Below are 13,297 nucleotides of genomic sequence, written 5' to 3' on the forward strand. Positions count from 1 at the left end.
GCACAGCATATGCCAGTAATTCCTTTTCCTTTACTGTCTATGACACTCCACAACAGGGGAAAATGCAGTTCTGAGCCAATTAACCAAAAGGGGACATGCTTAAAAGCATGAAGATGGGCTCTCAAATCACCTCAGTGAGACTGAGAACCATTAGTCCCAAAGGAGAACTGCCCAAGGAAATTTCTGGGATTTTCCAGTGGAATTTGTACTTTCCCAAAGGGTTTTCTGTAGGAAACACTGACCTAGGGTCAAGTATCTGAGGAGCTCCCAGGAAACACCACCAAATTCGACTCTGAAAAGTGCTTGGGCAAAAACTTTGAACAGAACTGTTAAGTAGGAAGGTATAGTCATGCATTTTCTATAACTTTTTCCAAGTATAAATTACTTCTTTTAATGTCTGTTAGCTGCACAGGACAGAGAGCTGTGAGGCAAGTTGGATTGTTCTCCTTCACATAAATGAATTGTTTTCCTGGCAATCAAATTTGCAGCCCAACTGAGGACATGACACCGGCAGTGCTAAACATTACTTAGAGCCAAGGGTCTCACTGATCCTGAAAAATCTTTCTCAGTACACAAAGATGCTTGAAAAGGAAAAAACTCAACTGATCTTCCAGGCTGAATGCATGGCAGACTAACACTGGGTTTTAATATGGTTTTGATAGGTGTTCATAAGCAATGGCACACATAGAGTCTTGTGGCATAACAAGACACAAGCACATCCAAAGAACAGGAGATTAATAACCTGTTTTGATGTTTACTGATCATTGGGCTCCAATACAACTTTTTGGAAGACTGTCTTAAAGTGAAATTAGTTTCCTTGGGCTTCATTATTGAGTTGCCACAAGACTGCTCCCAGAGACAAACTGGAACTAGTAAGAAATGTGCTCCTGTTTGGGCAATATATAGCCAGCAGAAATACCAGAGAACAACCTCCTCCAAGCCCTCTCTTTCCCCCTGCTTACAGCAGCAGGCTTTTTTTGCTTGATATCCCACATCTGTATGAGAAGTAATGGGTTAGCAGTACTGAATAACACAGCTCCCAACCGCAGGGCCACCAGCTCTTAGTAGGCTTCCCACCTCTGTATGATAACTGCAGCACTGGTATCAGTTACTGTTCAAAGAAAATAAAGCCTAGGGAAAGATAAATTATGGCCACCATGGCACAATCAGATCACAATAACACAAAAACTATTGTGCACACCTCAGTAACTGATGTGGGCATAGTTTTATGTCTGGGCTGATCAGGACAGGCACAAAGCAAAAACCATGCCAGAATGAGCCTGTCCTGCTCAGAAAATTATTTCCAGCAATGCAGCAATGAGTTAAAGATTGCATTACAGCTATCACAGGAATGCCAGTGCTCAGTAAGGAGTGTTTTGAAGAAAGGTTTTTGAATGCTACTTCCCTGCTGCTTTTCGTTCCCCCACAAAAGAGGAACTATTGGAAAGACTAAACCATCTGCAAACACCTTTGGAGAAAGCTTGGCTAGCCACTGCTGCTTTCCTAAGAAAGCGTAACTCACTGCATTCTTAATTCTTCTTTATACTGTGAAATAACCTTTTTTGGTGAAAGACTAATAACACTACTGATTTCCAGACTTCTAAGAACATTACTGCCAGGGCTAAGTGGACTCTCAGAAAGACCAGTGGCTTCTAGACTTTTCAAGAAATTATGTTCAACTGAAAAGCTGTTTATTTTTCAGTCAGGGCACTGAGGGCACCAAAGCTCAGGCATAAACTCCCTATACAGGGAGGAATGTGATGACAGCAAAAGAAATGCATTTGCACTCTCCTTTTTCCCCTCCACTCACCCACCACCATCTGTAAATGAGAAGTGTGTCCCCCAGCTCTTGCTCTTGCCCAGAGACATCTCTACAGGGCCCCGGGAAAGAGGCAGGTCTGCTGAGAGTCTGCACCAGCAGCGCATGGGATAAAGCAGGATGTGGTACTGCAGGCAGAGAGAAGACGGGCTTTCCTGAGGGGGCTCATTGGTGTGCACACTGCACACACATATAGGTATATATAATCCACACCTCCCTGCAACTTCACAGCAATTTGGCCTTCTATCTTTTAACACATGCAAGAAATGCAGACCTCAGCCTGAGATCCACCATAATCTTGTCGTTATAAAGCAATGTCTGGCAGGACTACAGCAGCCCCTGCGCAGCAGCGCAGCCTCCTAGCCCTCTTTGCACGAGTCCTGTATACTACATCCCACCAGGGAGCTGGGAGCAGACTCATTATCTGGCAGATAACAATGACTGTGGAAGGCCAAGACTGGATGGTAATGAGAGCCCATACACATTTGGCATATGGAAATGTTTACATACCTGTCTACCCATAGAGCTGTATCCTTACTACTGTACAGTAACTCACAGAGCTTCGAGCAGAGGGCTTTGGCAAGCCTATTTCAGCTGCGATGATCCATATCTGAAACTACAGTGAGCTGCTAAAGCAAAGCACGGATGTAATGCCATTAAACAAGAGCACACTGCCTTTAACTACCCCATGCAAACCCAACAGCATTTCTAATGCCACCATACAACTGGTACAAACACAGAATCATTTAAACTGAAACTTCAATCACATCCTTACCTTGTCATTAAACTGTATTTAAAATTTATTTTGCCAAATACAACTTCCAGTTAGGGTCAATCAATTATAGTGTGGACTAGAAGGGTGTTTCACAACAGCAAAAACTATCAAGTATCAGCTCTCATGCACCTTAAAAATGCCATCTTTGTTCTCAAGCACCATTAACAACAAATGGATCCAATTCCTAGAATGGCCACAATACAGAAAAAGAAATATTCTCCGCCCTGTAGTGAAAAAAAAGTCTCTATTTGTGAAATACCGCCTGTAAACTTACAAACCATCCTATGCCAATTTCTTCATATAACATATCCAAACTAACCTCTTAAAACACTATAATTTAACATTAGTGCTTTCCTTTAATAATTTAACTTAAAAATGTATACTTAACCTTTAATCTTGACTCTAATGCTAAATATTCCTTCGAGAAAAAGTCTTGAGTAAAGTATTAGAGAGATGAGTACCTCATCTCTTCTAATCTTAGTCACATCTCAAACTACCATTTTTCACAGATACGTTAAAAAGGAATACACATAGACATGGAAAATTAGGTCCTGTTACAGGACATCATGTTTTCCATCAAAGAATATGCCACAAAGAATTACACTTTGTGGCTTAATAATTTTACACTCAGCTAAATTATCACTTACCGTAAACACACCTTGAAAAACTGAGCCTGATTTTCTTTTGTTGTTTTCTTTCCTTCCCCCACAACGACAGCTGAGGGACGACATGCAGTTCTATAGTGGCTTGGCCATATGAACTCTATTAAAAAACTGATTATTTCAAGTTGTTAAAGATCAGGTGATAACCTCCCTCAAAAGATGAAAAAATATGAACAGACCCTAATTAGTATCTGATAAAGAAGTGGGGCTGTTGCACTGAGTAAACCATGAATTAGAATAATAATGTAGGGAGACTCAACAAAAGATGCTTTGTGTTTCTCATTACAGCCAGTAATAACTCCTCCAGCGGCCTGCCCCTTCCAGCACTGTAAGCACGCTGAATACTGTAACAGTGTAATACCATTTTTCCACACCCTGCTAAGATATACCTGAAAGGTGCTTTTTTAGTGTAGCTTAAAAGGACAAACCGGTGTCCTGTGCTACACATCTTGCCTGAAACAAAGCATTCTGAAAGAAATCCTTCTGGGCAAACTCTGAATAAATCACACCCCCAGTAAGATAACTCTTCACATAACATTCAAGCGCACATATTCAGAGAGCACGTGCAAATTTTACCGCATACTGGGTGCACCTGTGACACTGCCTGCAGACTATCAGAAACCTCAGCTATCATAACATTGCTCCTTCCGGTCTTCACACTAAAAATGAGTTCTCTCTTCTACCTGCATTTCATACTGGTGGGAATATGCTGTTGCAGCTGATACACATGACCGATTCACTCAGTAGCAAACAACTAATCTGCATATTAGCAAAGTGCTTTGCGCTTGCAAATGATGGCACACAAACACATTAAGATTAGATTTAAGGCTACTAAAGTCAGAAGACTACAAATGAATGCCTGTATAGCAAGTTTATTGCCAGTTCTGCATTACTGCGGTTGCTTCATTCAAGTTCTTTGACAGATACTGAGATACTAAGTATCTTAATGAGCAATCTGCCTTTTTAATGTATGGAAAATCACAATTTGTTTCGCACTCTCGGTCTGTGGTGATCGATTCCACATACCCACACATGTAATCTTACACATGCAAGCAATCCTGCTGAGTTCAACCGTCTTTCCAAAGCAGTCTGTGCTCAGCGCATGTCAGGTTCTGTACATTTTGCCCTTTTCCAATTCATCCCATCTGTTTATAGCCTCTCCATCTCGTTGACTGTGATTTTCCAAGGTTTCAAATTCACCTTTTTTCTTTCAGTTTTTCCTATCTGATGTACTTTGTAATGATATTAAGGGGAAATTTATTAAAGAACTAGCTTAACTCAATTTCTTTCCACAGTGTTTCTCCAAACTGGCTGGCTGAGTGTGACCTTTTCGTTTGGCAGAGGCGTGTCATTTGTCAAGTTATTTTTCCAATTTTTGTCAGTGTAAGTTTTAAAAATCGGTGTCAAATTATTTTTGTTACATCAGATCAAAAAAATGCTCTCTAGCTGAGCTGACATCTTTTAGTTTAACTCCTTAAAACTGCATGAGACAAATCAAGTACACGGTGGAAAAAACACACAGAAGTCTGGTTTGTGGCCAAAATTCCACCTACACATAAAAGCAGGAGGGGGAGAAAAATTACATCTCTTGAACAGTATTTCCCAAGTGTTTGTTAAGAATTACTTTATTTCTTAACCTCAAATCAACAGTCTCCAATCAACAATGCTAGATCTGGGCTTGATGAGATCTGTTGAAAATCTAATGGGACAACATCTCATTCTGCTGCCCTGTCATCTCCAATACGTTATGTGTCCATGGCACATACAGACCAAGTTGCTTGTTTCTTACAGCTTTTATTAATCACTGATTGGTGTGTGGGTTCCAGATGCCAGGGTGGAATCAGGAGACCAGTTCAAATATATTCTTACAGTTGCTGCTAAATTGTAACTATTTTAAAAGATTGAGTATGACAGGTCAGAGAGAGGAACAAAAAGTTTTATTCATGGAAAATCTTACTAGCCTTCAAAGCAAGTCATATGAGAGATATATGATTACATATATCTTTACAGCTTGTGCGTAAATTAGAAACAAGATTAAAAATCTCAATGTGTCTCCTGAACTCCTTCCCTTGTCTCCACGTTCTCTTATTCATTTTGGATGATACACTGTCCCCTTTGGGTTTTTTCCTCCTCTTATCCCTTCTTGTCCCTTGTCTCTCCACTCTTCCCATGCTACTGCATCTTGACTTCATGTTCACTTGTAACCACATATGGGATTCAGAGATGTGACGCACCAAGTTCTGGCATTTTGGAAATCTGGCAATTCCCACCTATGAAAAGACCTTCCCATCTTGCCTCCCCAAACAAGCCATTAATAAAAAGCACAGGAGGAAAAAACAAAAACAAACAGCAAAACCTAAGACTGCTTAAAATTATGGTGTTATCTGTCCTGATCAAACTACACTGGCAGAAGCCAGCAACAGATGCAGCTTAAACTGTCTAGGATTATTTTTACTATTTCAGTTCTAGGAAGTACGCAGAAACCGTAACTACACAACTATGCCAGAAATCCTGAGGGACAGGGCCGCCTTCTCAGGGCGCATCTGCAACTCATCACCTGCTGCAGGTTCTGGCTCAGTTATTTTATCTTAACCAACCTGCCTGTGCCTCCCCGTAACTGCCTCAAAATAACTTTAGTAACAGAATATTCAATAATAGGACTTATACTTGCTTGTATTTTAGAGGTGAAGAAAATAAGAACATTCCATGTGTGCCATGTGCTTCTGTTACTACAGTCTGGTTTCAAAAATCTGTAGAGCTTCAGAGAGAGAAAGTACGTTTGGTCTGCAGCCTGAGCACTGGCTGTCCGCAGCACCTCTGCCACCGACCACTGCCTGAAAAGCCGAGCGTCTCTGTGAAGCTCAGGCTAGCAAAGGCAGACAACTGAGCTTTGGGCAGAACTATGTGGAAAGAGTCTTCTTTCTGGTTCACTTACCACCATGACATGTTTCAGGAAACAAGCCCAGCATATGTCCTCACTGTTTCCCTTTGCACGTGTCTCATCTGTCTGCTAAGTCCGGTTTTGGGTCAGAAGGTTTTAGCACTGCTTTCTTTAAACGTTATGTCCTCACCTCACTACGAAAGGTGGACAGTCTTGCAGGAACACAGTCACTGCCAGCTCCTTCAGCTTCTTCAGACATTGCTACAGCAAGGCTAACTGTTTTGTGGTTCTGACAGTGCTTCTCTAGGGTACAAGGACAAGCGATGCATATGCACCCAAATGTCAATATTCAAACCAAATGGTACCACACATCCAATGATATCCCAACAAAATGAGTACAAAGCCAGAATCTAGCTCTCCTAAGCAAGCTATGTTCAAATATACTTCATAACAAGGTAAGAAATACACTAATTTAATGCGGTAGACATGAATGAGAAAAATGGTCAGAGGCAAAAATTCGCTAGGAAAAAGGCCATTTCCTCACCCTCTGACTTTTGAAACTAGACCAGGACAAGCTAACTGGGTGAGGCAGAAGTGCTAGCCATTCAACCAGCTGGGGCGGGGCGGGGCAGGAAAAAAAAAAGTAAAAAAAACGAAAGAAAACGAGTGAAGACTGTTTGCACATGAATACTTAGGGCCATCCAAACCGGGCAGCTATGTTAGAAACCACTTTTGCGCACTTGCTGAATTAAAGTTTTGAAGTCAACCAGGGCAGTCGTTTTCTGAGATGTAGTAAAATACAGATAGTGATTTTTGACTTGGAAAGAAGAGATGAGAGCGAGAGGCAAACTTCTAGCTGGATGAAAAACTCTGGCTACAAGGACAACAACCTCTAAAAGAGGTAAAGGAGCTACTTGGATTTACATCCATGTAACAGAACAGAATTGAAACCAGACAGTTAGGTATCTCAAAATGGTACCAACTGCTTTATTGGTAGGTATGAACAAGTTTACAGCCTCAGAAGACTGCAATCTCCCTTGCCATACAGGAAAGCAAAATCGTTTCATTTAGAGGAACTCAGAGTTACTCAACTCTAATTAATCTTCTAAAACAGGAAATCCCTGCCAACACAGGTGGAACTATAATACACTGGGCTGTGCAGCTGGGGAACATGAAAAATGGGATTTCCATGTTCCCATCTCGCTCACTAAAACCAGCACAAATACGTAGTAAAACCTGCAGATGAAAAATCTGAAAAAAAGCAAGCAAGTAAAAAAATTGAAAGAAGGACTATAAAAGTCACTTAGGCCATTCATAAGAAAGTTCCCTACAGTATTAACTAAGGTTTGAGCCCTTCTGAGGAAGCTACCATCACTTTGAGAGCTTAGTTATAGGGCCAAGGAAATTCATCTGAATCTGTATTTTAGGAAACAAAGTTGAGAGGACACTTTGCTGACTTCTGGCATTACCTGTACTCCTGAAGGAGCCCTGTAATGTGTACTGACAACACCAGCTTCTCTCAGCCATCTCTTTGTTCTCTATAATCGGTATTTTTAAACACGTGTTACTGGACCACGTCACAAAAGATGAACGGCAGGATACAAATTTCTTTGCCATTGAAATGTTACTTGAGTTAAAAGTCAAGACAAGAAATATACATTATTTTTTATATTTACTTGTCTGCAGCATTTTATTTGTGGAGGCATGTAGAAAAGAGGGATATAAGCAATTATTTACATTGCTACACACTTCTGTCTATCTAATTGGAAGCAAAAAGACTTAGGGACGTGTGGAGATGACATATGTCATCACTGCTTGTGGGGTATGCCCTGCACTCTCTGCTCTGAGCACTAAGGCTGTGTTTAAGTTCAGCTTAGGATAAACAATATTTTTCATGACCGCTTATTTCAAGCTCCACAAAGCCATCTGTATCAAAAGAACAATTCAGGGCAGATTTCAGTGGAACTAAAAAAAAAAAAAAAATTGTGTCTACAATGAAAACAACACAAATAGTAGCATCAAAGCTTTGTTTAGACTAGGGAAAATTCAGCAAGTCACTGATAAAAGACGTGTAAGGGTGGGATACTGAAAGGTATGTTTTCATCAGAAGAATAGTGCTCTCATAAAACAACCTGAGTACTTCTAACCATATGAAGTGACTCTCACTCATCCGATGCTCCAAAACAAGCGAGCAACTAAACCAAGAACAGATTCACTTCCTTTAACTACAGATATACCATCACCACACCCACTCACTGAGGGAAAAGATAAAGATATTTACTATTAATAAAAATAACGCTGGGGGGGCACGACTTTTTTTTTCTTCCCTACAGATATACACAAGTAGGTCTCTATTTAGACTGTTAGAAGGCTAACTTTTCTCACACATAGACTTCAGTGGATATAATAGATAGGTATTCACATTATTATGTTACTTTCTCATGAATTTATGTTTTATTGCTCCATTTTCAAAAGCCATTGAACCCACCAGACACTTTAGTAGTCAATATAGTAGGGTACCGCACAGCACACACATGCTTGGAAATGACATGAATACATGCAATGGAGGCAGTAAAATGAGTAAGATTACATAGCTGGTCTTTCATTTCAACCTGGATACTAGTTCCAGCAAGAAACTAATATTTATTCACCAAAACAAACGTCCATCAAAGCCACAAAAGCAATTTAATGCTTACACGTATCCTGACAATATTATGTCAGAGCTGTGAGTTACCCAACCAAGGAGACTGTAGGTAGATCAGAAGCGCAAGCTGGTCCAAAATGTACATATCTTCTTCACCAACATTACTTACATTCTTAGTCTGGCCTCTGTGATTCAGAGGCTGCTACACTCGAAAGTAAATATATAGGAACAATTGAAAACAAATTTTCCTCCTGGCCATATTGGTGAGGGAAGGTGTTTAACCAAAGGAGAAGACAAAAATTATCTTGTGATTTAACAGACATGTTTTTCCTCTTAAGATGGATTGGTAAGACACCGAATTTAATGTAAGGTAACTTTGCAATATTGAGATAACGTCATGATGTTTTGCTTTCCGTAAGACAAAATGAAAGCCCTGGTTTTGGTGGCTATGTTAAGTAAGGGGGGAAATTGTATTTTAAATAAAAAGGTATCCTAAATTCCTGGCACATTACAAGGTTTAGGTCAGCTCTAAAATGAATTTGTGTCAGCTAGAAGAGGGCATCTATGTGAAAGATTAATAATAATGAAAACCAACCTCTTTAAAAAGTAGAAGTAATGCTTGTTGAATTTATCATCACCTGCAAGACTGGTTATGTTAATAATCCTTTGCATTATGCCAAGTAGACTGAAAATAATTAATAGTTCACAACCAACCTTCCCACAGAATCTTCAGTGCCAATGTTGTTTTGACTGATTACAATTAAGAAAAAACTATAATCCCAAATATTCAGGCCTTGAACACAAATTCCTTATATCTGAGAAATTTCCATGAAAAATAATAATAAACCTATCTCTCACAGCATTACCCTGTCATGGGTAATTGAATTCCTGGATCACAGTGGGGAATTCTGGTCTCACTGTTCACAACTCTCTAATAAAGTCCATTCACCTTTTAATGAAATGGAGAAGCTGATTTGATGTATACACACAGGGGTTCCACCACTGAGCTCTGCTGAGCCACCACAAATGCTCAGGAGTCAGAGGGTGAGAACCAGGGTACTGTGATGCCTTCAAAAGAAATCAGAGCTTAGCTGATTGTGATATTTAGAGGGCGCTCATTAAATCCTGAAGGCTATCCATCTCACTGCACAAGCTCTTTCCTCCTCTTGTCTGAAGTAGCTGTGAAACAATAGTCAATTGGTAACACGTCTCAAGCCAGCAATAAGGAACGTCTGCAAGGACACAGGACTGTGAGAGAGGATGAAGAGGAAGAGAAGGAAATGGAGAATAAAGCAAAAGATGGAAGTGAGGAAGGTCAGAAGGTTGTTTATACATTTACAATCTCTCTAAAATAAAGTCACACCCCAGAGACATGCAGGTGGCAAACTGATCTCATTAGAAAAACCACAATGGTTCAGAGACAAGGTGCATTTTTGCCAAGGATCCTGTTTCCAGCACTGCTCATAACCAGATGTTGCAGAGGAAGGTTCCCAGCCACACTGTCTGACAGACTTAAATGTGATTCCTGCAGGACAGGCCAGAAAAATTTTGCTAAAATTCACCACCAAGTTAGAGAAATATTACACAAGGCAGAAAATAAGATCCACTATTTGGAACATGGCATTCAGTCATAAAGTTTAGAACCTGCTCATGACATTTTTCCCTGAAAACAGCACTTGGTACAGCACACAGCATCCCAGCAGAACTCCCAGGTCCTGAAAACTTTCATATATGCCTCAAAAGCATGGAAAATAAACCTAGCTACTCGCTGCTCTGTTAGCCTAGGAACTAGGCAACTAGTGTACAAACAGTACAAAATTCACCAAGGCATGAAAGGGACTAGTATTACCACATACACCACGCAGGCTTTTGGAGTGAAGCATAAAGATTTATACAGGCCACCTACTCTCAGGGAAGAAAGTGCCACACCGGGATGACGTGGCAGTCAGCGTTTCACTCATGGATGCTGTCAAGGCGAGAAACAGACAAGATCGACTGCATTCATTTCTCATCCCTCCATTAATATTGGATCTTAATAACTGCTGCCCGGGGCTGCTCAAAAACGCCCTTAATGATGTTTTTCTACTGAAAATTGTGGCTTTCTCCAGGGGAAAAAAAAAGCTTTCCACTAAAAGTACTCACTCTGTCTAATATTTTATTTCTAAAAAACACAAGATCTACTATCTTTTGGTTTTCAACAAAAACTTGGTTTTGAAGCGGTGGCTCACTGGAGCTGTGGTTCAGTAGCCCTGGACGCACCCACCAGAGCACACCTCCTAGTAGGCAGTGTGAGATCACCCAAAGGGGAGATGATGACACAACTGGGGAGATACAGCCCAGCCAGGGAAGCCAGTCTCCAGTTGAGTCAAAGCTGTCAATCAAAAGTATTCAAAACTTAAAAAAAAATATATACTGCAAGTGTTGGCAAAAGTAATATGCTTGCTTTAAAATTTTCTGCAAAAGAATATATTTGGTGATCAGGTCTGTTCCTCACTATTTCTGGGGACCCTTGAAGCTGCCACTGCTAAAGACAGAGCCAATTACACCAGGACACAGGAGGCGCCAACAATAGGAGCCGTAGCCCAGCACTGCCAGACTCTTCCCATGCTTGGGAATTGCAAGTAGTTAGCTGTTCCTCCTCCATTTCTTCTGCTCCTCAAGCATCGCAGCTCCAGTACCTGTCCACTCTTATTGCCAAAAGGCACGAAGCTCACCAGGGAATGTTGTGCATCGCCCTGACAACATCAAAGATTAACTCACTGATCTTTGTGTTTAATGTACAAAAGCTATTACTGGAACACTACGTTCAAACGTTTAATATAGATTCTGACCCAAGGGCAATGGATAGCCCATAGTGCCTCAGTAGTTTTCTGAGCTCTCTTACAGGATGTAATATCTGCAAGAAGTAAACCCAAGTGCACATATGCGTACACAATCAAGGCTCCGCTCTTACCAGACCCCTCCCAATCTGCTCATGCTTTAACAGGCCATTGACTCAAGTAGCCTCCCGCATGTTACAATTGCTAGTAAAATACAATAGCCTGAAACTGAAAATACCTCTGGTCTACCAAGAATCCAATCTGAGGGACAAATAATAATAATATTGAGAATTCTGAGACCAGCTCTTACAATGAGACACTGATTGTCTCAGTGCTCCAAGTGAGCAGCTTAATTGGAATTGAAAAACAGAGTGATTAATCGCAGCTGAGGGAAACACCTTGCTACAGAAGACAGGCAACATTAATGCCATCATTAAAAAAATTTGAGGTTACCATTCAGGACAGCACACGTGGAAAACATTTAAGGAAAAAAAGATGAAATGTTGTTTAATTGGTGAATTCTTCCCATTAACACCCTAAACGGTTTGACACATGCCGGCAGGCAGGAGGTGTTAGCCTCAGACACGCTGCCAGCCACACTTCCACACTCCCGGCAGCTGCCAGACCTTCCTGGGGTTTGAAAGTTTCCCTACCGGAGGCCCTGTTCCCATTGCTTTCTGGTAAATTAGCCTCTGTAGTCACATCTCCTTGGCGGTTTTAAGTCTTTTTTCCTTTTTTTTTTTTTCCCCTTTTTTCTCTGGTTTCTTTTTGATGCAGCAGCATCTGATCTTTCTCAATCTCAACCACTCTTCTCATCCCCTCCCCCCCGAAAATGGGAAGAGACCCCACAAGCACCTCCAGGGAGGGGGGATTCACGCCCTGGGGATGCACCACCGCGAAGGGCTGGGAAGCAGCTCAACCAGCACCCACCGAAGTGGGGCAGAGGAGCTTGTCACAAAATGAAAAAGCCCCAGGCGCCAGCGAGAGGAAGGGGACCACACCAGAGTCCACACAGCCAGGAGCCAGGAAGGAGCCGGCTGTTAGTAAGTTAGTGCAGGGCGGGGCAGGGAGGAGATCAGCTCTCTCACCGCAGAAGCCGGTGCCTGGCCGGCCGCTGCCTCGGCAGAGGACCAGGCTGCCCTGGTCCCTCAGCCCGGGCTCTTCCTCAGCGTCTCAGCGCGGAGCAGCGCCGTCCCCCGATCCTCTGCCGAGGAGTGCTCAGTAGCAAAGTCCAACCCCTCTCCCGCCCTGCCAGCAGACAGAACCCATCCGGGAAGGAAAGCCGCCCGCCGCGCCCCGGCACTCACAGCCCGGCTGGCTCCGGGACAGGCGAGCGGCCGCCCCGGGGCTCTCAGTCCTGGGAAGGCAAAAAGTGAAATAAAGAGGAAACAAGACTCGCTGTCCTACCCGGCTGTGCTGGCGGGGACCCCGACTCCCGCCGGCTCGCACCGACAGCGCGGCCCCGGCACAGGCTGCCCGGCAGCCCGCCCCACCCCGGGGCCGACCGGCCGCCTCCGCCTCTTCCTCCTCCTCGGCCCGGCCCCGGAGCAAAGGCACATTTAGACCTAAAGGTTATTGCACACTGGGTATCCCGGGACTGCGGCGGGGCTCCCTGCTCCCCCCCAGGGCTTCGGGCCACTTCCATTTTTTTTTTTTTGCCCAGGCATTACCACTTTTCTGAAGCACCGCTGCCTGCC

At 42.5% G+C, this 13,297-nt stretch overlaps 1 protein-coding gene across 1 annotated transcript in view; it reads right to left on the minus strand.

Moving 5' to 3' along the window:
* PIK3CB (phosphatidylinositol-4,5-bisphosphate 3-kinase catalytic subunit beta) overlaps nt 1–13,090 on the minus strand; it is a 106,415-nt gene extending 93,325 nt beyond the window's left edge. The window contains exon 1 of the mRNA XM_072867965.1: nt 13,008–13,090. The gene's annotated coding sequence lies outside the window, so the exon portion shown is untranslated. The remainder of the gene's footprint in view (nt 1–13,007) is intronic.
* Nucleotides 13,091–13,297: the final 207 nt, after the last annotated feature.

This window comes from Ciconia boyciana, chromosome 7 (assembly GCF_034638445.1).
Source record: "Ciconia boyciana chromosome 7, ASM3463844v1, whole genome shotgun sequence".
Taxonomy (NCBI): domain Eukaryota; kingdom Metazoa; phylum Chordata; class Aves; order Ciconiiformes; family Ciconiidae; genus Ciconia; species Ciconia boyciana.